Raw genomic sequence first — 20,236 nt, 5'->3', positions numbered from 1 at the left:
AATCTGAGGATTATTACTGTGCAGGAAAGAAAACATGAACCTTTCAAGCATCTTTATTTTTAATTTTTTGCTTTCTTGTGCCATTGCTTTGTATTTTTGCACAATTGTTGCACAATCTTTTCCTTTATTCTAGAACATGAGTCCTAGAGATATTACTAGAATGACAGGTAGTCAGGGACATACATCAGAGAGGTTTTCCAGCCTGATTTTCCAAGGCAAGCAAATGAAAAGGTAGGCAGTAGCTTACGTGAAGACAATCCCGCTGAAGGCAGTAGGTGGAGGCAAAGTGCAATAAAAACCCCGATGTTGTACTATAGCCTTCAGCCCAGGGCTGAAGCCCTGGCTATTTGAAGACACACTGCTGTATGATTTGTAGAAAAAAATGCAAGTTTGTCCCAGTGGCCAAAACCAAATGGAAGACTAGTACTGAAGTGGTTTTTTGGATAAAGAAAAAGGATGGCTTGCGGTACCTGCTGTCTACACATGCCTTTCAGGAATACAAAGAAAATATAATTTTGCAGAAAGCGAGAGATGGCTGGGGTAGTAAAAGTTCATGGCCCGGCTGCCTTTTTTCCTATGACTTGACAGCGGAAGATCAAGCTGGCTGTTGCATCCATGGAATGATTTCTGGGGTATTGACAGTTACTGGAAACATTGCTGGGACACATTATCCAGCAAATAAAAACTAGGAAAGCATAGGGCGACCTGTGTAATATGTGTGTTTAAAAACATTGTCTTGGCATACATATTAAAAAATGTATTTGACAATGCATTGTAAATGTGTTCATAAACTTCACATTTTACCCTGATTTTGCAGGTAACAGAAGAGGCATTTGGATCAATTCAAAAATAGTATGTTTTTTAGTCAGAACATCTAAAGAGCAAAGGAAACAGAGGGTTTTCTCAGTCTAGCCAGGGGAGGAAGAGTTTTCATCATTCTCCTTTTGCCAAATAGCTCACAGGGTAAGGAATGCTTTGAAGATATTTTCTCCTGCAAGTGTGATGTAACCAGCAAGCTGAAGTAGGCTGACCAGATTACAACCAAATAGCTCTGAGAAACTGTGGTTTCTGGAGAGTAGGAGTGGTGTGACAACTCCTAGTAGGTAATACCAGAGATACCCTTGTAATGACCTGCTTAACCTTTACGTTCATTCTTCTGCTACTGTTGGGAATGGCTAAATCCCAGACTTCCAGCTTTGGGTTAGGAAGATCAAACCATCAGGGAAATGGAGAAAATATCCTAGTCTGAACATCCAAATAGTGTCCCCAGTGTTTGGGGAACAACAGCTAAGGCCCTGTGGGGCAGCTTACAGGTGAGAACGGGTGGGTTTCAGCTGGCAAGGGGAGACAGCTGTTCCCCATATCCATTCATGACTTTCAGCTGCAACCAGTGCAGCGAGTGGTGCAGTGTGGGAGGCTGAGCTGTGAGGAGAGGCTTCATGTGCGTGCCAGGAGAGGTTTGTTGGCTTTTACTTTTGCTTTTCTTTAGTTCCTCTGTGACTCCTTTGGGTGGTGGAAAGGTGTCTGTCTCTCTTTATACTTTGGGAATGAATTAGGAAACTCTCCCTAAGACTTCTTGAAGCAGGATGGCACAAGAGGATTCTCCGTTAGCAGGGGCTCGGGTCTGCTCTAAACCTGGGCTTTGCTATGTGTTTCTGAAGGCCAGATTCTGTGCTCTTAGATCTGTGTGAATTAGTTGGGTCTTTCCAGCGTTTGAATAAAATGGAGAGGGGAAGCTAGCCAGACATTTTTATTTTATTTCCCTTCTAGTCCCATGTTTTATTATTTTTAAAGTGATTGACTGGAAGGAGTTTAAAGAGGATACATTAATATTAAACTGTGCTGCAACAAATAATTAATGTTTTTAAAGTTTTCTTTCATTCAGACTTGTCTGGAGCTCCCCAGCCTAGTTTATTTTTGATTATAGAAATTCATTTCAGTTAAATCATTCCTTTATCGGCAGGATCTGCCCACATTTGGTTAGACTAAATAGCTCTAGAAACCACAGTGTTTTTTTCAGTTGCTTTGAATCAAAGTTGCATTAAGGCAAAGAAAAAAACAAAAACAAAACAAAAAAAACACCACACCACTCTTTTGCTGAAATTGGGCTGGATCTCATTAATACAGAAACAATTATATTAAAGAGTCTTTAATGTGTAGCTGTGATGCTGTGCTAGTCACTTAAAGCTTCAACTCAGTTTTGAGAACAGAGTATCTTGTTTCTTGAGTTTTTCCACTTGCAGTTTTTTGTGTGTCCATGACCTGGAAGCTTCCACCTGCCCTGTCCGTTTGTGACTCTCTTAATAATCAGTAGGCTCCATTAGTTCTTTTGATGCCTTATAAAGCCTTATGCTTTTGGCAGGTAGAGCTAACAGGTCAGAAATGAGGAAAAAAAAATCTTATTTTGTCAAACAGCCGTGTTTATGTTGTTGATACATCTGCTTTTATTGAATGGCTTCCTGCTGATACACAAGGCAGGTTGTTTGCTGTTAGCAACGATTGTTTTATGAATCCTCTACTGGGCTTGTCTGATCTTACTCATAATTGTACATGCCACTGAACACTGGGGGTTATTGGGGAGGGGATTGAAGTTGTGTGGTTGTAAAGTAGGGTGACTTGTTTGTTTTTTACACTAATGTTTTTTTTTTTTTGCAAATTGCTCCAACAATTGAAAGGGAAGTGCAAGTTCATTTTAAGGCCATTTTAAGTATAACTCTTTGTCAAAGGAATGGCACAAGACTTTAAGGTTTGTGAGATGGATGTCTCAGTGAGATTTAAAAACATACTCATAATACTACAGTCTTGCATTACCACCCCAATATATGAAAAAGTAATATAAGTGTCCTGTAGATTGATAGGGATATTTCTCAACTGCGGGCTAGCTTCTGAAACCCTTTGCTCCTGACAGCAATTGCATTCAAGTATTAGGTGTTGGATTTACACAATTGCATTTTAGCTCTTAAAGACAACAGTCAGATGTCATAAGGTAGAGCATCCCCACAGACATTTATTAGCTTTTTTTTTTTTTTTTTTTTTTTTTTTTTTTTTTTTCTTTCTAATTTGTTAGCTTATTTCCTTCTCAAGTGCTTTTCAAGTTTTTGGTAAATAAATGCATTGACTATGTTCTGTTGCTTACAGAACTCACCTGTTTTATTTGTGTATCTGACTAGTTTTGCTATAAGACTGTATTCCTAACTCACATCCCATGCATCTGCTCCTGGTTCTAGTTTGGAACTGCAGAAATGCAGAAACATACGACTTCATGGGGCCACAGATTATTTATTAAAATGATTCCTCATGCTTAATTTTTAACATGGTCTCCTTTTCTAGCTGATGAATACATTGGCTAAATTACTGAATTATACACTAGTAATTCTTAAAACTTATTCCAGGTATGAAAGGATTAGAATTTCATGAGTTTGAGATGGATTCTTTAAAGCATTAATATATCAGTAGAGTGAATTCAGGAACTCACCCTTCAAAATTGTTTTATAAAGGTTTCAGATTCACTCTGTGGACTTATATTTTAGCATGAAATATTCCTTCATATTACTTAACTTCTGTGTTTGGTGCCCAGAGAGTGGGGAACACTACATGGGAAGTACTCAAAAGAAATTCTGAAAAATTTCTTGACTTGTATGTTGCTAAGTACAGCCCTCTTATCTTTGAATACCCCTTTTAATGTAGATTTCAAGTTGGGAAAAGGAATATAGAATCATCACTCTGTGAACTTTGCACTGAGACTTAGTTTTGCAGGCACTGGGGTAACAGTGCAGTCCCATGAGTCCCAGAATATCCTGAGCTGGAAGGGGCCCTCAAGGATCCTCGAGTCCAGCCCTGGGGACTGCGGACTCCTGTGACTGCTGCCCTGGGGAGCCTGGCCCAGTGCCCGACCACTTATTTTGGTGAAGAACCTTTTCCTAACATCCAGCCTGATGCAAATTCTTGCTGTTGCCTCAGGTACTGTCATTGTCCCCGACCCCAGAGAGCAGAGCTTAGCGCCTGCCCCTCCGCTCCCCTCATGAGGGAGCTGCAGGCCGCCATGAGGCCTCCCCTCAGCCTGCTCTGCTCTGGGCTGAGCAAACCAAGGGACCTCAGCCGCTCCTCACACATCTTGTCCTTCAGACCCTTCACCATCTTTGTGGCTCTCCCATGGACACTTCCTAACAGTTTTATGTCCCTTTTATGCTGTGGTACCCAAAGCTGCACGCGATGCTTGAAGTGAGGCCTCAGCAGCGCAGAGTGGGGCAATCGCTTCCCTCAGCCAGCTAGCGGTGCCTTGCTTGGTGCACCCCAGGGTGCAGCTGGCAATAACATGACAGAATTAGTCTGCTGAGCGGTGGGTCCTCTTGCAAAACAGCCCTTTATTTTGTTAGCCAGATGTAATACTGTGTAAGAAGCGTGTAAACCGCAAATTTCTCCCTTGGTAGTCTTAGCATTTCTAAGAGATGGGCCGTTCAGGTGATGGAAGCAGAAATCCTTATGCGTGAAGAAATGTCCTTGAGTATAAGAAGGTTTCTTGTACCCACCAGCACACAGAGGGTTGTGATTTTACTGGGCATTGTTTGAAAGGACAGCATTTCACAGGTGAGCCAGATCTGAGTCCAAACGGACAGCTGTTACAAGAATGTATATGGCACCTGTGGAGCATTGCTCTGAAGTGTTTTTTTTTTTTTTTTTTTTTTTTTTTTTTCTTAGTTAAAAAGATCAAAACTGGTATCCTCTTGTTTTAATGTACATGTACCTATTTCCTTTGTTTGCACTAAGTACATATTAGTTCCAGAATCTCCATCAATTTACTGCACACTAGAACTCTGAACCCTTCTATTCCCTGCAGTAACTTCCTCAAATCTGGTTTTGCATCTGAAACTCCATGGATCAGAGTCACCCTCAAATCTGAACCCTAAGTCTATACGTATAGAAAATGTATATATATGAGTTTATATAATTCTACATACGCACATACAATTCTCATACTCTAAGAGGAAGAAACAAAAAAATCTAAATTTTTAGCTAGGCCTGGTTATACTGTGATCAGAGGAATGATTGCAGCTCATGACATATCATAGAATATCTAAGCTATCTAACTCAAACTGGTTTATGCATTTGCAGCAGTAGATTTGCAGCAGAGTATACGTTGGCTACTGAATGTATGCTGGGCCTTCATCAGGCTGCTGCACTATTGCATTTTGCTACCCTGGCAAAGATAAAGCTGGCTGCTTCAGGTGCATCTGGAGCAGGTCTGTCACGGCACAGTATTAACATGCTATGTTGAAGTTTCAATCTTATAAACTGTTAATATTGTGTTAATTCTTGCAACACTGGGTTCAGCCTTGAGTTACAGTGCTTTTAATGCCCACCCCCTTCAAAATACATCCAGATCTGTGTTCTGGATGTTCAGTTTTCCTATGTTTTGTGAATACCTGTTCCTATACGATCAGCCTCTAAGACATCTGCTTTCTCTCCTGCGATGCTGACCCTCTCCTTCAAATCTCAGAGCCACCCATCATGCAGGCCTTTGGTGCCAGCCCGTACATCATCGGTTTCCTGTGTGTCAGCCCTGTGGAAACTACCCGAAGTAGTTAGGGTTAAGTGCTTCAAACAAAGGGGATAAATTGCTTTGTTGTTTGTTATTCCTCATAACCAATCTTCTGTGTATGAAAATATTCTTCTAGGGCAGTTTTGAATGAGGCCTAATGATGAACTTAGCTGGAAAAAAATTTGGATGTTATCTTAGACCATCTTCTTCCTTGCATTTTTTGATCTTTACTCTCAAATACAGCCCATGAAGAATTAAACATGCTCAAGAGAGTGGAAGAACATGTTAATGAGGAAAGATAAAAACTGGGCATGGAAAGTTTGGCCAAATCATTTCCAAAGACGGACTGTGATGACTTTGTATTTTTTATGTGCAAATTACAAAGAGGGCAAAACCTCAGACTTGAAAAAAAAAGATGCTATAACTGGGAATAGTGGATTGAAAAATGATGAAAAAATTTTAGAACATCTGGGAAAAAAGATGTCCTAAAGGTGAGATATATTGGACTGTGGAATAGTTTCTACTGATTAATGGGATGTATTAACCCACCAGCTGATCTGGATGCTGAAGTGAGAATCACTTTCTACATTTTAACAAGAAAGATTTATTTCCATTAAAAAAAAAAAAAAAAAAATCACCTGCAGTTAAAGTCTGTAGTGTGATCTTTCTGAAGATTTGTTTCAGGAAAACAAAATAAAAATAATTAGCTGTCATGGCAATAAGAGGATTGACTTTTATAGTAAGGAAAAAACACTCTGTGTCCACATTCTTTGGGCTCTTTTTTTTCTTTTTTCTTGTCTTTCGCAGGCATGACTCCCATGCTACATACCACAAGCAGTCCAACCTCACTAACAAACCACATTTTGGGATTGATCTAGGAGTTGACTCTCCAATGTTATGTACAATAGGAGCAATGTAATAAAACACACTCTAATCACTATCTGAAATTGGCATCTCTTACTCAAAAATCCTTTTATTTTACTTTGGACCCCCATGAAAGTCAAGTTTATGGAATAATGAACTCCAGGAAGGAGCTGGAGCTCATTTACTATTTGAATAGTACAAAACCCTTCATAAAATGTTGACATTATTCAGTGTGCAGCAAAATGCAGCTGGTGTAAAACTTTTTTTTTTTTCCCCCTCCTTTAAATAAATACTTCAGTTGTTTGTTACCACGAGAAGAAGAGACTAATTTACAAATTGTTCATCTTTCCTGCTCATCGTTCCAGAACTGCGAGTCCACTTGTCTCTAGCTACTGTGTGCAATTACTGTGCAGCCTGCCAGGAAGAGAAACATAATGAAATAGTGTGCTCTTCTATTAACGATGGCAGATCAAATGGAAAGTATTACTCAGAAAACATTTCTTAGTGGTTCTTCTCCAGAACACACAAAGTGTGATTAGGAACAAACACAGAGACATCCTCTCTGGTGCCTGTTGCAGGGCGTAGCTGCCTGAAAGAACCTGTTTAGGGTAAGAAATTATCCCTATAAAATGAAACCCCTGCTGGAACTTTTGGTTCCCAATGCTTTATTATTTAATGTGCAACTTTTTGTGTATTTATCCTCCCAAGAGTGCCTAGAGATAATGAAGTGCTACTTTTGAAAGCCTGTTGAAGAAGATGGAGAAGTGCAGAGAGGTTATAAGGGACTGGGAGAGCGGGGAATGGGAGCACAGCAATTCCTAGGGAAACAGCTCGGAGCCATTATTGGTTTCACTCCTCAGCTCTCTTCTCTTTCTCCCTGTGGAAATGACAGCACAGATAACGTGGGGACTTGGGTATTCTACACCTAGGTGGAGCTGTGGATTTGTGTAATCCATATCCACCTTGAAAAATCAAACCTGCTTCATGTGGAACAACGGGGCTGTTCCAGGATGCTGTAGACTGATGACAGTGTTATTTATATGTGGTGGCTTGGGGCTCTCTTGGTATAGCTTGGCTGACAGTAATGCAGGAGAAAGTAAAAAATGCTTCAATAACTTCATTCTGGAAGCTACACAAATTAAATTTTAAATGATGAATACCAAATACCTGCAGACTTTTCTTTGTGGGCCAGAGAGTGCTGTCATGGAGGCACGTTAAGGCTCTCTTTGAAAGGGAAGGAAAGTCAAAGGATTGTAGCATAGTAATACAAAGGCTATTCAGCTTCGGAGTCAGAGACCTTTTCCTTCTCTGTGTTCTCTGCTGGGTATTGCTTCCTCTTGCATAAAGCATAACGTTAGTTCGCTATGGTTTATACAATTGTCTAAAGCATAGGCTTAAGGCAGAAAGTGAAGATATTATGTCTGCGAGAGAAGAAACAATAGCGTGAGCTTCTACTGCTGTACCCATTGACTCGGGATCTGCTACGCTCCCTTCCGCCTTCCCAATTTCACACGCCTGTCGCCTTTCATCTCATTCCAGCTTGCAGGGTGGTGGTCTGTCCTCCTCCTTCTGATTCCCTCCTCTCTGCTGGAACTGAAGCTGCACCAGAAAGAAGAGGCTGAACGCTCACTGGGAGGGATCTTGAATTTGTAGAAAAGACATCTTTGTTGCCTTTTTTTATTTTCTTCTTATTGTAGCTGTCTACTTTAGAACTTGCAAACATGAGTGAAAACAGTTTGGGAATGACATTTCTGTTCTGTACATGAAACTCTGTATATTTGGTATTATATTATGTACAGAGCCCAGAGTCTGCTGGTGTCCTGTGGGACATTTTGGAAAGATAAGTGCTCTATTCATGTTTCATGTCTCTAAAAGCTAAAACTAAGCATGTCCTTCCCACTGTCATATTTAGCTATTGTTTCTCCTTGTGACTTTTCTCTGATCACTGTGTGATCTGTTTTATGTGAATTTAAAAGTGAATGAGATGGCTTTTTTTTTTGGATAACATTGGGTGTCCATATGAACCTATACACAAATTCTATGGGTCGAAAAGGTAACAGTATTTTTGTAGATGAAAATTTGTATTTGTGATTACCCACCTGCAGCATAAAATGGCGTGTCAGCCATGGAAAATGAAATCAAAACAGTGCCCAGATGGATTTTTCTAAAAAAGATCTTTCCAGATTTTTGTCTTCTATAGTTTGATTAAATCATTTACTCTTTTTTTTTAAAAAAAAAAAAAAAAAAAAAAAAAAAAAACAACAAACAACAACCAACCAACCAACCAAACAAACCAAAACAAAAAACCAACACAATAAGATGCCATTTCATGGGATAAGAGGAATCCATTTGAATTTTTAAGCATCTATTTTTTTAAAGAATTTATTTTAATCTGCAGTACAGAAGATGACCAGGTTTAGCATCCTTGTTGAATAAGGTCATGTTTTAATCATTTCCTTGTTCCAAGGTTCCCTCAGTCAAATGACCTAGTTTACTGAAGTGAATGGAACTGAAATAATCTCTAATTATTTGTTGTGTTCCTTTAGCTACGTGGAGATGACGGTGTTTCAGTTCTTCTGAAACAATTTCTTAGCACCGTGATGCTTGCCTACCTGTACTCACTGAATGTTTTTATTAACTCCTTGCAAATGGTTTATGTGCAGGTTACACCTTAGGCTTATTTTAAAACATCTGATCCTTGATGAAAGACTGTAGACTTTGTAGACTTTGCTATTCAAAGCACATCATTTTGATCAATGCCACTGGCAGTTGAAGCTAGAAATGATTCATCAAAAGACGTTTAGCAAAATAAAGGCATTACAGTGGCTTAACTCCAAAAGTTTTCACTGTCCTTGCAGCTGTTGTTTTGCTCCATTTCATTTTTTCAAAGAACCTTTCAATCTGCAGATACGACACGGTTAGGTTCAGGAAGAAACAACACCTCACTTACGAAGAACGTCTCTGCTTTTCCATTACCGAATATTATATTATCTTCAGAGCTGCAGGAGAAAATCTGCTTGGATGAATATACATCAGAGCATGTGATTAATGAAAAGCCAAGGACAAATGTGGGTGCTTCCTCAAGTCTGACAAACTTATCAGGTGTTTTCACACATCTTTGTCTGAAGCTCAGACAAAATCCTAGCTTGGGAGTGCCATGAGGGCCTCAGGAGTAGCAGCTGGGCCATGCTACTGATGGACAAGCTAGGGGCTCAGGTGGTATTGTCAGTCAATACTGATAGTAATGAAATAGATGCTACTAATGCATTAATGTTGTTATTAGAATCAGTGTACTTTAGACTGTATTACTTGTTCAGGCCGTACTGACCATGCTGAAATCAATGCTTAGAGTATATACATTGAAATGTTTTCTCTGTTACAGCATGATAAAAAGTAGGGCTAGAAAGCACATGAAAATGTAATCTACAGATTCATGTATTCCAAAACAAGGTTGGCTGTGCCCTGAAATGTTCATTACATATTCAGCCAGTTCTTTAAAGCCTTCAGGGATGGAAATTGTACAGCCGTTTCCAAAAGTCTGTTTCAGTTGTACACACTGTCCTCCTGGCCTGCACACGAAACCTCGTAGGTCAGGTAATATTCACAATTACAGATGCCAGTGAGCTTCCTTGTTGTGGTCTTGGCTCATCAGAATTAAAATTTCAATGGTTCTGATAAATCATGTTGTAGAGCAGGATTTCTCTCTTTGGACATGAATTTATTCCATTGGAAAATTTCCCCCTGTCTTGAAAAGGCATTGATGGGAATGTAAACACACAATGCTGAGCTAAGTTTAGCTCTTGATGGTGTACTTGTTACGGATACCTATATTCCCCCCTCCAATTCAGCTTTCAGTCACGTTTGTGACCCCAAATTTCAATTCTATCCACTGTGTGAGCCTGGATTTCCAGCTGTATACCTCACTATGTTTTCCTCAAAATATTCCTCATGTAGGGTTGAGCAATTGGCCTTGTACCAGAACTACAGCAATTATTCAGTATATTTCTACATTTTTTTTTATTTTGTACAAAATGTATGTCAGGGTAAAAGAAGTCTTTCTTTTAGTTAGCGTTGGTGTTCTTTTTTTTTTTCTTTTTTTTTCTTTTCTTTTCTTTTTTTCTTTCAGCTTTTTGTTTATAGATTTTAGGCAACTGGAAGCAGCACTTGAAAGTTTGCATGTATAATCTTTATATAATCTTTCAATAATCCTAGATTGAAACTTATTCCTTAAAAAAAAAAAAAAACACACGCAAACAAACAAAAAACCTAAATGGTAACGTTGCAGCCTTTTTTGTTCTGATTAATTGCATTTTCTCAACCATTTCTTTCCCTTTCCCCCGCCTATTTTTCCTTCATTATAGCAACAGCTTCACTTAGTACCTGAGCAGGGTTTCATTGTTATGTGAAATAAAATAATTAACCAGTTCACCTCCATTGGTGATACCAGATTAAACCTTGAGATTAAAATCTTTTACTAAATGTGATGATGTTTTTGCATGGCTGAGGTTTTGTGTCCCAGTGCACATGTCCAAAGTATCAATGCGCTATTTAATAAATCATGGCTTACTCATCTTAATCATTCGATATTTAGCATTTTGCTCTGGTTTCCTAATTTCACCTAGCAAAATTCTATTGTGGTTAATCAAAATGCAACAGATTAAAAAGTCTTTTTGAACGTATCAGTTAGAAAAAGAATGAATTTCTCTAAAAACGTGGCCACAGGGGGGGCAGTGGACTAGAGCTCTTTACAAAAGACCTGTAGTTTTTCAATCACTCCTGACTTCTTGTTCTGTATCATATAATATGGCAGAAAAAGAACAGAGCAGGGTGCCACCAATCTCCAGTGTCACCACAGAGAATTTATTGGGTGACAGTGTTCAGATCGTTATAGACATTTATTAGACAGTCGTTCTGTCGGTGGTGCAGCATTAAGAAATGGCTCGTTGTAAGAAGGACTCAAGGGTGCTCCATCGAAAGACTGACTAAAGGAGCTGGAACTGGAAATGCTTATCTGAGAATATTGGCTGGTTGTATCTTTAGCTGTATTGCATTTGTCCAGCATACCAATGTTGGGCCATAGGTAATGCAATTTTTAAGCTTTTTTATAATAATTTGGAGGGAGAAAGTACACTAAATTGTAGCAAGACATTTAGCTGTTGACTGTTTTGTGTAGCAGAGTCAAGTCAGGTGTCTGACATGGTGATGGTTTTGTTTCAACAGGAAAAGAAAACAACACCTGGGAACAAAGTGATCGGTGATGGTGAGTTATCATTTTAATCATTTTTCCTGTAATGACATTTTTTCTTTGCCTTTTTGTTTCTTCAACACGAGCTCTGCATTGCAAGTGAAATTTGAAGCAGTTTCATCAAGGTTATCATTTTGGTTAGGAGCATCTTCCACCAGATTCACAACCATTATAAGTCAAAAGCACTAGCAGGCTGTATAATCTGGGGTGTTGTCTGGGAAGGTGCCGCACGCTATTTTCTTGAATTGCACAAGGAGTTTTTTGCAGTCCAGGCTGTGCTAAATAAATGATAGGTTACCAGCTGAAAGGTTCATACGGCAGTGATCAGGTTTAAAACAGAAGAGACTGGAATGTGGCTTGGATATACAGACTGCTGACGCCTACTTTCACAGCTGTCCAAAATGCACAGCAAATACTCCAAAGCAGCAAGAGATGTTGCTCCTTCTGTCAGTTGTTATCACCTCTCTTTCTGCTAAAAGTGCCTGAGTGTTATTGCTCGCCATCTTTTGGCGCGGATTCTGACATGAGGAGGATTTTCCTTTAATTTTGACAGAGGGAGACCACTCAGGCCAAAAGTGTCAGAAGTAATTTGGGATGTTACTCTGCTTTTGGAGATCCCTGCGTGGTGAACCAGATTTGAACCTGGTTTGAGGGAAAGGTGTGGATGTTCAGTTTTTTTTTCTTGATTCCTTGCGCACGTTACAGCAAAGATCTCTCAATGATTTGCCATCTTTGAAAGTTAAAACTTGAAAATAGTATTTACTAATTCATTTTTTTGTTGTTACACTAACAAAAATAGGGTTACATTCACACTCACTATGCAGTGTACATGTAAGTAGCCATGATTTTGAATCCTCAGCAACATTTGTTCCAAGAGTGTAAAAAATATAAAAACAAAACCGTAACTTGGTAATATTGCAGGGCTGATATTTATCAAAAAAATCCAAAGCAGAATCTGCATAGGGCTAAAATATCAGAGATGAATTAATTGGGTGAGCACCCTAGAGGCACCTTTCCTAGCATTTGCTAGAACCCAAAGAAGTTGTTCAACATGGCTCTGTATCACAGTGTTTTTCTTACAGAATGTTCTCCCCATTATTTAGGACAAATCTGGCGCTGCAGTCAGTGGGAAATTTACCCCAAGCAGAAAGTAGTGTTACAAACTTTTTCTGCATGGCACTTGAATAATTTTCAAGCCTTAGTTTCCCCCTAATAGCTCGTGCTGCTACACCCTTTGTGTTGCATTAATATATATATATTTTTTCTGTTAGAGAGTAATTGTTTCCATTCCGATAAAGCACCGCGACTTTTGGTTTGTGAAGTTACTGTTTGTGTTTCATAAGGGGAAAAGTGGTGACAGTACGGTGCTCTTTATAGGTTGCTAACATTCACTGAAATATCCATATTTTAGGTAGGCTGTCTAAGGGTACAAAAATCTGAGTTTCTTTACAAAAGAAATCCTGAAAAATGTTTAATTTCAAGATGTGTCTGAATGTTCTGTGCTGAATATTTTGTTAGAGATGGATCTGAGCATCAAATCTTGTGTGTATTCCTAGAGAAACTATAGTCTGATTTTGGCTTTTGCTGCAGAGGTCCAACTCTGGTTAAATGTATTGAAAAAGTTATTCAAGGTAGGCTTTATATTTATATTTATATTTATATTTATATTTATATTTATATTTATATTTATATGATTTATATTTAAGTTCTGAAATGGTCTGATTTTGGCCAGTACTGAGCTCGTAACAATGTTTCCTTGAAATATAGCTGATTAATTAACATCTGTTAGTGAAGAGGAACGATGAGAAAATAAGCAAGCAAGCAGTTAGGAAGGCAGAAACAGGACATGAAACTAGAAGCAGCAGTTGCAACACACCACAAGTGTACTTGGATGTGCTCTAGGAAACAGTTTGAAAACTGGAACTTCACTAATACTCATAATTAGGATAGGTTGATTAAATAGAGCTCAGGACCCAAAGCATCAGTTGTTTAGTTTATAAACCGAAACCTGCTCTCTTGCCTAACTACGGTTTAAGACTTGTTCAGATTGCTACTAGGTAGCACAGGTAAATTTGAACATATTCTTGTACCGTGTTTATCTAACTGAATACATTCTCTTCACCTCGTCTTCTTATTCATCCTAGTCTTATTTTACTTATATTTTTCAGTAGTTTCATTTGATTTGTTAAGTAGCTTACCCATATGCCAGATGGCTAACCACTTCACATAGAAAATAATACCGGTAGAATCTGGTTTTAGCAACCTACACAAGTGATGTTTTTCCAGAGGTTCATATTGTTAATCCCATTCTGTATGGTTTCTTTAGGTTCCAAAATGGCACATTTACTATTCTGAAGTATAGCTGCCTGAGGTAACATTTATGGCTTTGTAAATCCCACCAGTTGGCTGTATTTTTCTCTTACACACCTTTCCCTTAAGTTTTAAAAGAGTTCACAATTTGTCTGGGAGGTAAGGAATGATAAGATAAAATGAATGATAAATGATAAAATGATAAATGATAAAATGAATGATAAGATAAAAATCATTTTGCACAGAGGTTAGAAGTCCTCATGTATGATGGCTGTTCTAGTTATTCAGAATTGTTGGACACAGACTTGACTGCAAGATAGTTGCAAAAGCATAGATTTGTGTTTTTGAGAGGATATAAAAATAGCATGTATGGTTATAAGACAGTGATCTGTAATGATCACTCAAAAATTCTGGCTCCAGCCAGAACTGATACATCCTTCCAAAAATCCTGGCTCCAGCGTGCTGCTGGTTTGTGAGAGGTAGTGTTAACAACTGAAGTGAGACCTATAGCTAATTCCTTATTTTCTTTATAGCTTTTCCTCAAACATTTGTAAAATTTGCTGTTGCAGGAATACCGAGATTTCACAGCTACCAATTCCAACCCAGAGCTCTCACTGATCACCACTTAATAACATTGCAGGGAGTGCAACATAATGCTTGTTTTTGTCATGCATTTCTTGCATGGTGGTCCATGACTCTGGAGAGTAGTCTCAGCACTAGTTCCTTCTGTTTCTCTTTTTTTTCCTGAACTCTAGGAATATATTTTCATTTTACACCTCCTAAATATCAGTCAGAACCTCTTTTCCAAGGAGCTTTGTCAAGTCGCAACAGTTCAGGAAAAAGCTGGTCTTCCCTGTCTGTACTGGCTTTTGATTCCTTCTCTGTTTTGCTGAATGTGCAAGTGCCTGTTTTTCCCATATTTATGAACACGCAGTTTCGTGAATGTATTTTTCACAATTTAGTTGCCCAATTCTTTGCGTAGTTGCCCTGTCGCAGAGAATCTGCAAACACAATGACAGTGGCTCCCGAGGAATTTCTTTGACAATGGAGAAAAATTCCCAAGTGACACAAACCCTTCTCTCCCATCCCTCAAGTGCTCCTAGTCTGAGTGTTTCCAGTGCAGAGGGAACACAGTCCTATTACCTTTGTGATCTAGCTAGTCTGTCTTCTGGAGCAACTTTATTCCATAGCAGACTTCTGCTTTTATTCAGAAATTTGCAGTCTACAGACACAAGAGGATTGAATGACCACCCTTGCCTTTCCATTTACACCTCCTAGTGATTTTATATGCAATGTAGCACTCTGAAAAGATGTTTTTTCAGTTGCATGGGATGACAGCTCAGCAGGCAGAGTGTGGTGGTGTGAAACAGGGTGGTAAAAACGAGTTTCTGAAGAGATGAAGAAAACTGTAGGCATGTAGGAAATGTAAGCGTAAATGGAATCATTAATGAATCCAATGGACTACTGAGTATTTTCTGTTCTCCAAAGAATTATAGCAAAGTGTAGCTGCATTTAATATAGATGTTAATAACTTGTGTTGCTTGGCCTAGGGACATCAAGATGTTGCTGTAGACAGTTTAGTGTGCAGCTGTGTTTGCAATTGTAAGCTATACACTACAACATACAGGAGTGAAGGATCATATGGAAAATATTAAATGTCTTTATAGAAACCTGCTCTGCTGTATCATTTAGAGTAATGCTTTGTGCTAGTTATCCTGTGGAAAATTGTTCATGCAAATAAAAGAAATCAAAATGAATAGGCTAGGATTGTTTCCTGGAGACAAATCTTCTAATTGCGGCTAAAAAGGGCTGCAACAAAACAATAAAAAAAAGAGGGGTTTCAGAGAGGGTCGTGCAACAAGGGCACATTCATGAAATTTCAAGGAAGCAAGTTCAAAAGTGATGAAAAGAAATACCAATATAATGTGTGGTTGGCCTGGAAACTCCGCCACATGAGTCATGGAAGGCAGGAATTTAGCGAGTCAAAAAGGAATTAGATATTTTATACAGATAACAAAATGACTTAGGATTATCTGAACTGATTTTTAGTAACTGTGGAAGTTCTGTTCCCTGTTCAAGAGGTTATTTACAATTTTGTATTAAACAGTAAATGGATGAAAAAATCCCAGGAGTGTGAACCTTGACAAGGACACAATGCTTCTAGCTATGTGCCCAGCTATTGTTTTTTCTTTTTATATGCCACCCTTCTGGATGCAACACTCCTCTTTTCTTTATGGAAACTATTTAAAAATGTTAGGATAAGTCAAATTCTCTAAAACAGTATTTGTTGCAGCAGGAGGTTTGTGGATGAAAGGTCTCTCTCCTTGATTCAGATATCTGAGTCCAGAAGATGGAGAAAAAAATTTATTGTGGAAACAATCTGTCCTTCATAACTCCAATTTTGGATTCTGTCTTAGGGGTGAGACAGAAGGGAGCAGATGCAGAGCAGCACGTTATTTGTGGGTGTCCAGAGACTTCATGTGAGCTGGTCCATCCCGTGGGCAGCTGGTTATCCTCTACGTAATTTCCTCAGGGCTTTGGACTGCGTGCTGCTCTATCAGCTGCTGGTGACTGCAAATGTTAGGATGCTAATCAGCTAGATTTTGGGACCGATCCTACACTCCAATGTATTTAAACTGCAAGTCACCTGCTCAGTATAAACTGCAGTATAATTTAATTTAGCGTTTTGATGTTCATATACCATGACACTAAATTCTGACATGAAACCAAATTCAAAGCCAATTCTGTCCTCTTAATCTAAATCAAAATAAGGTGAAATCCTTGGTATGGGATCTGATCCAAATTTCAGTGTACTCACTGCCAATATTTCATTGATGTCAGAGGTAGTTGTGGGACATAAGTCTACAAGAGGAAGAAAAACAAAACAAAACCTTTTCCTAGTTAAAAAGAAAAAATGTATTTTAACATTTTTCCTTTGTCACAGACAAAGCAACAGTGAAAAGAAAATGAATTAAGATTTTCTTACTACATTTTTCATTTTTCATTCTTTATTTATTTTTATAGTTAATTTTAAGCTGTTAAGAATTACAACTCTTAGTTATAAAGTATTTCCAACCAAACAGTTTAATTTACAGCCATAAGGTCTCTTATGGAAATGGTTTCTGCCATCGGTTGATAATTTTCTTGTATAGTGTTATTCCTTAATGGCCAGGGTTTTACTTTAAGCACAAATACAGACTAGCAGCAGACAACAAGAAGAACCTAATAGCAGATCTATCAAACAGCAATGTGGATAAAATAAAAGCTCCATTTGGGAGTTTGCACGTTTCTACAGCCTTGGGGCTGCAGTATACATTTCTGTCAACGCTGTTTATGTGAAAAATAGCATAGACAAGGTGTAATTGGTACAATAATGTAGCAGTAACACAGTTATGTGCGATAACACATAATCTTGCAGCCATGTTCCTGGGAAGAAATGAAATGTAAAACAAAGATACTTCATCTCACGATCCTGTTGCAAGGTGTGCACCAAGTACTTTCATACAGACTTGGGTGTCTAGATCTGTGCTCACCCAGGATCAGCCTCGTGTTGTCAGCCTCTGCGTGTTGTCTGCTAAAGAACACGTTGCTTGTAGGCTCATCAAGAGCAGTGTGGGTGAGCTTGTGGTGCTTCTGTCAAAGGTTTGTAGTCAGATTTCAGAATTTCAAGTTGTTCACCATCTCAGCAGGAAATCAAGTCGGGGGAAAAAGCCCATGCCAAAATTTGACTCTTTGATACGGAAAATTCAGAAAGTATTGCTTTCTCTTGGATGAGTTTGTTACCAGTTCCTTTTGGTTTTGTTTTTCAAATTGAAATATTTTAATCTAGGAAGTGGCACGCTCCAAGATGGGAAAAGTGGGGCAGGTGGTGTAGATTTTTTTTACAATTTAATCATAGCTAAAAGTCGAAAAAAGTCAGCTGTTTTTCAGTTTTTATCAGTATTCCAGAAGGCTTTCATCCATGTTAGTGCTTTGTTCCCCCTCCCCTCCCTTTTTTTTTTTTTTTTGTTTTGTTTCCCAAGTAGGTAGGTAGCAAGGGAAAAGACCACCAAAAATATCAGTGAAATAAAATGATGTAAAACTTGGCACTAAACTGTTGGTGCTCAGCAAGTCATCTCTTTCCTGGAGAAGGAAGAACAAGAGTTGCTTATTTAGCAACTCTTTTTCTTCTTCTTCTTTTTTTTTTTTTTTTTTTTTTTCCCTTAATCTCACCTTTTTGTGGCCTGCAGCTGGTTTCTGAAAAGAACCATCGTCTTTATAAACCACAAGACACACAGCTTGAGAGCTGTAGGTGTGCACCAGAGCTGTTTGTGCTCAGGGCTGGCTGTCCTCATTTATTTTTAATCATCACTTTCTAGATGTAGATTGTGGGCTGCAGTTTACCACTCCATTCGCATGCTTTCCAGTCTTTTCATTCATCAGCTATTGTCTCAACACCCAAAGAAATGGTGGTGTGCTGCATGGTCTGTATCACCCAGAACATATTACTTTGTCCACCTTATGTTGCTTATAAAGCATCTAACCTGTTTTACACTTCATTCTCCACTCTTTCATTAATCTTTATAAAAATGGGCTCACCCCGAAATAGTTTTTCCACTGTTCCAGAAAAAAAAATAATATATATATATATTTTTGCCCTATGAGGGGAAAAAAAAAAGAATATCACATTTCTACAGATTTGTATTTTTAGGGTATTTTTTTGAAATGCACATGCATTTTTGTTTCATAGGCTGCTTCTGCTACAAGTTATGCATTTAAATACTGAAACACTCTAGAGTTGGTGAGAATATATGTGTGTAGTCATACGTTTTGACAGTTATGTCAATATTATTGAGTACCCATGTAATTCTTCACAGACAACAAGAAGTGTATGTGCTTTCCAGTTCTATAATGATATTACCTACATATACCTGCACATTGCCATTTTTTGTCCGATCCTATTCGACTGATGTCAATCATTACTTGGCCTCCACATATGAATAAACTCTGATACTTGACTATAATTTGGCAATATCCTAATTATGCCTGACTCTTTAAAAGCGTTTTGGAGGGAATCAGGAAGCTATTTCCCACTGAATTTCTGTGGGATTTTAATGTCTAATGCCTTGTGGGCTCCGCTGAAAACCTCGAGTTCTTCCACAACCATATCATATTCTTCCAGGTACTGAGAGAATAGGAAGGCAGCTAAGACCATTTGTCAAATACATTTTATTTTCAACTACAGAAAGCATGTGTGCTAACCAGCATTCTCCATATATTCACATTATCTAAGGGTGGCAGGTCCATTATACTTACAATATATTGTAACTGCTGGAAATGTTTTTAATATGCAACGATAATATATTGCATTAAAAATACATCTTTCTTCCATGTGCATTTTTTGAGAAGCCATTTGGGCACCCTATACATCAGGATTCATCGCTGTCCACGTTGTGTTGTCACTGCCAGGCACGTGTGCCTGATGGGGCTGCTTTCTGCAGCTGCACTATGCTGAAACCGAGCAGGGTTCGTATATATCAGGTTTGATGTCACGTTGGCATTAACACAGGTGTGAGCCTGCAGAAATGTGGCTGTTCCTACTTAGCAGACCGTCTTAGAGCCTATCTGAAACAGCTTCTGCATGGATGTGCTTTTTCTGGATTCACACAGACTGATTTTCAGTGTTCCTTTTACAACGTGATCCTCAGTATTTTTACTTATTGTGTACAAATGTTCCCTTCTTCTGTAAAATGGAGAAAGAAACTGAAAAGGCACAATAGTTCAATTTATCCTAAGCATTGCAAGAGTTTCATCCAGAGAAGGGTGATCCATTTGTAGCAAATAATATATTCAAATGTTACCCTTTTTTTTTGGTTTGTGGTCTACTGAAGTGCAAGACTTTTTTTTTTTTTTTTTTTTTAATGAATTTGCTCATTGTTTTGAAACTGCTGAGAGAACACTTCAAGCAAAAGTTTCCGGCCTGTGAGTTGTTTGCAAATAACTTATTTAAATCGTCTTTCACTATTCATTATTTATGAATTGGTGTAAATTCATGCCCTCATGGATAAAGCTTCCATAAACTTTGGCAGGGAAATCGATGCCATTTCCCAAGGGCACACAAGCACCTCTGGGCTGAACTTTCCCAAGAGTATGATTGTGGTGACTTTGCCAAATCTCCGTGTAGCTGGTGTCTTCTAGTTGGCTTCACTGTCTTATAAGACTTCTCGACCTTCTTAATTGTTTATAAATCTCTTTCAAATGTGTTTCAGCTGCTTCTGCCCAGGGTTTCACCACATTCC

General features: G+C 38.5%; 1 long non-coding RNA gene across 2 annotated transcripts in view; it reads left to right on the top strand.

Moving 5' to 3' along the window:
• The first annotated feature begins 1,348 nt into the window (after positions 1-1,348).
• LOC311435597 overlaps positions 1,349-20,236 on the top strand; it is a 62,602-nt gene continuing 43,714 nt past the window's right edge. For both annotated transcript variants that reach the window (XR_014692254.1, XR_014692255.1), the window contains exons 1-2: positions 1,349-1,457; positions 11,624-11,663. This is a non-coding gene — a long non-coding RNA (uncharacterized lncRNA). The remainder of the gene's footprint in view (positions 1,458-11,623; positions 11,664-20,236) is intronic.

Source organism: Aythya ferina (genome assembly GCF_964211825.1).
Source record: "Aythya ferina genome assembly, chromosome: 4".
Taxonomy (NCBI): domain Eukaryota; kingdom Metazoa; phylum Chordata; class Aves; order Anseriformes; family Anatidae; genus Aythya; species Aythya ferina.
This window is presented reverse-complemented; position numbering and strand designations above follow the sequence as displayed.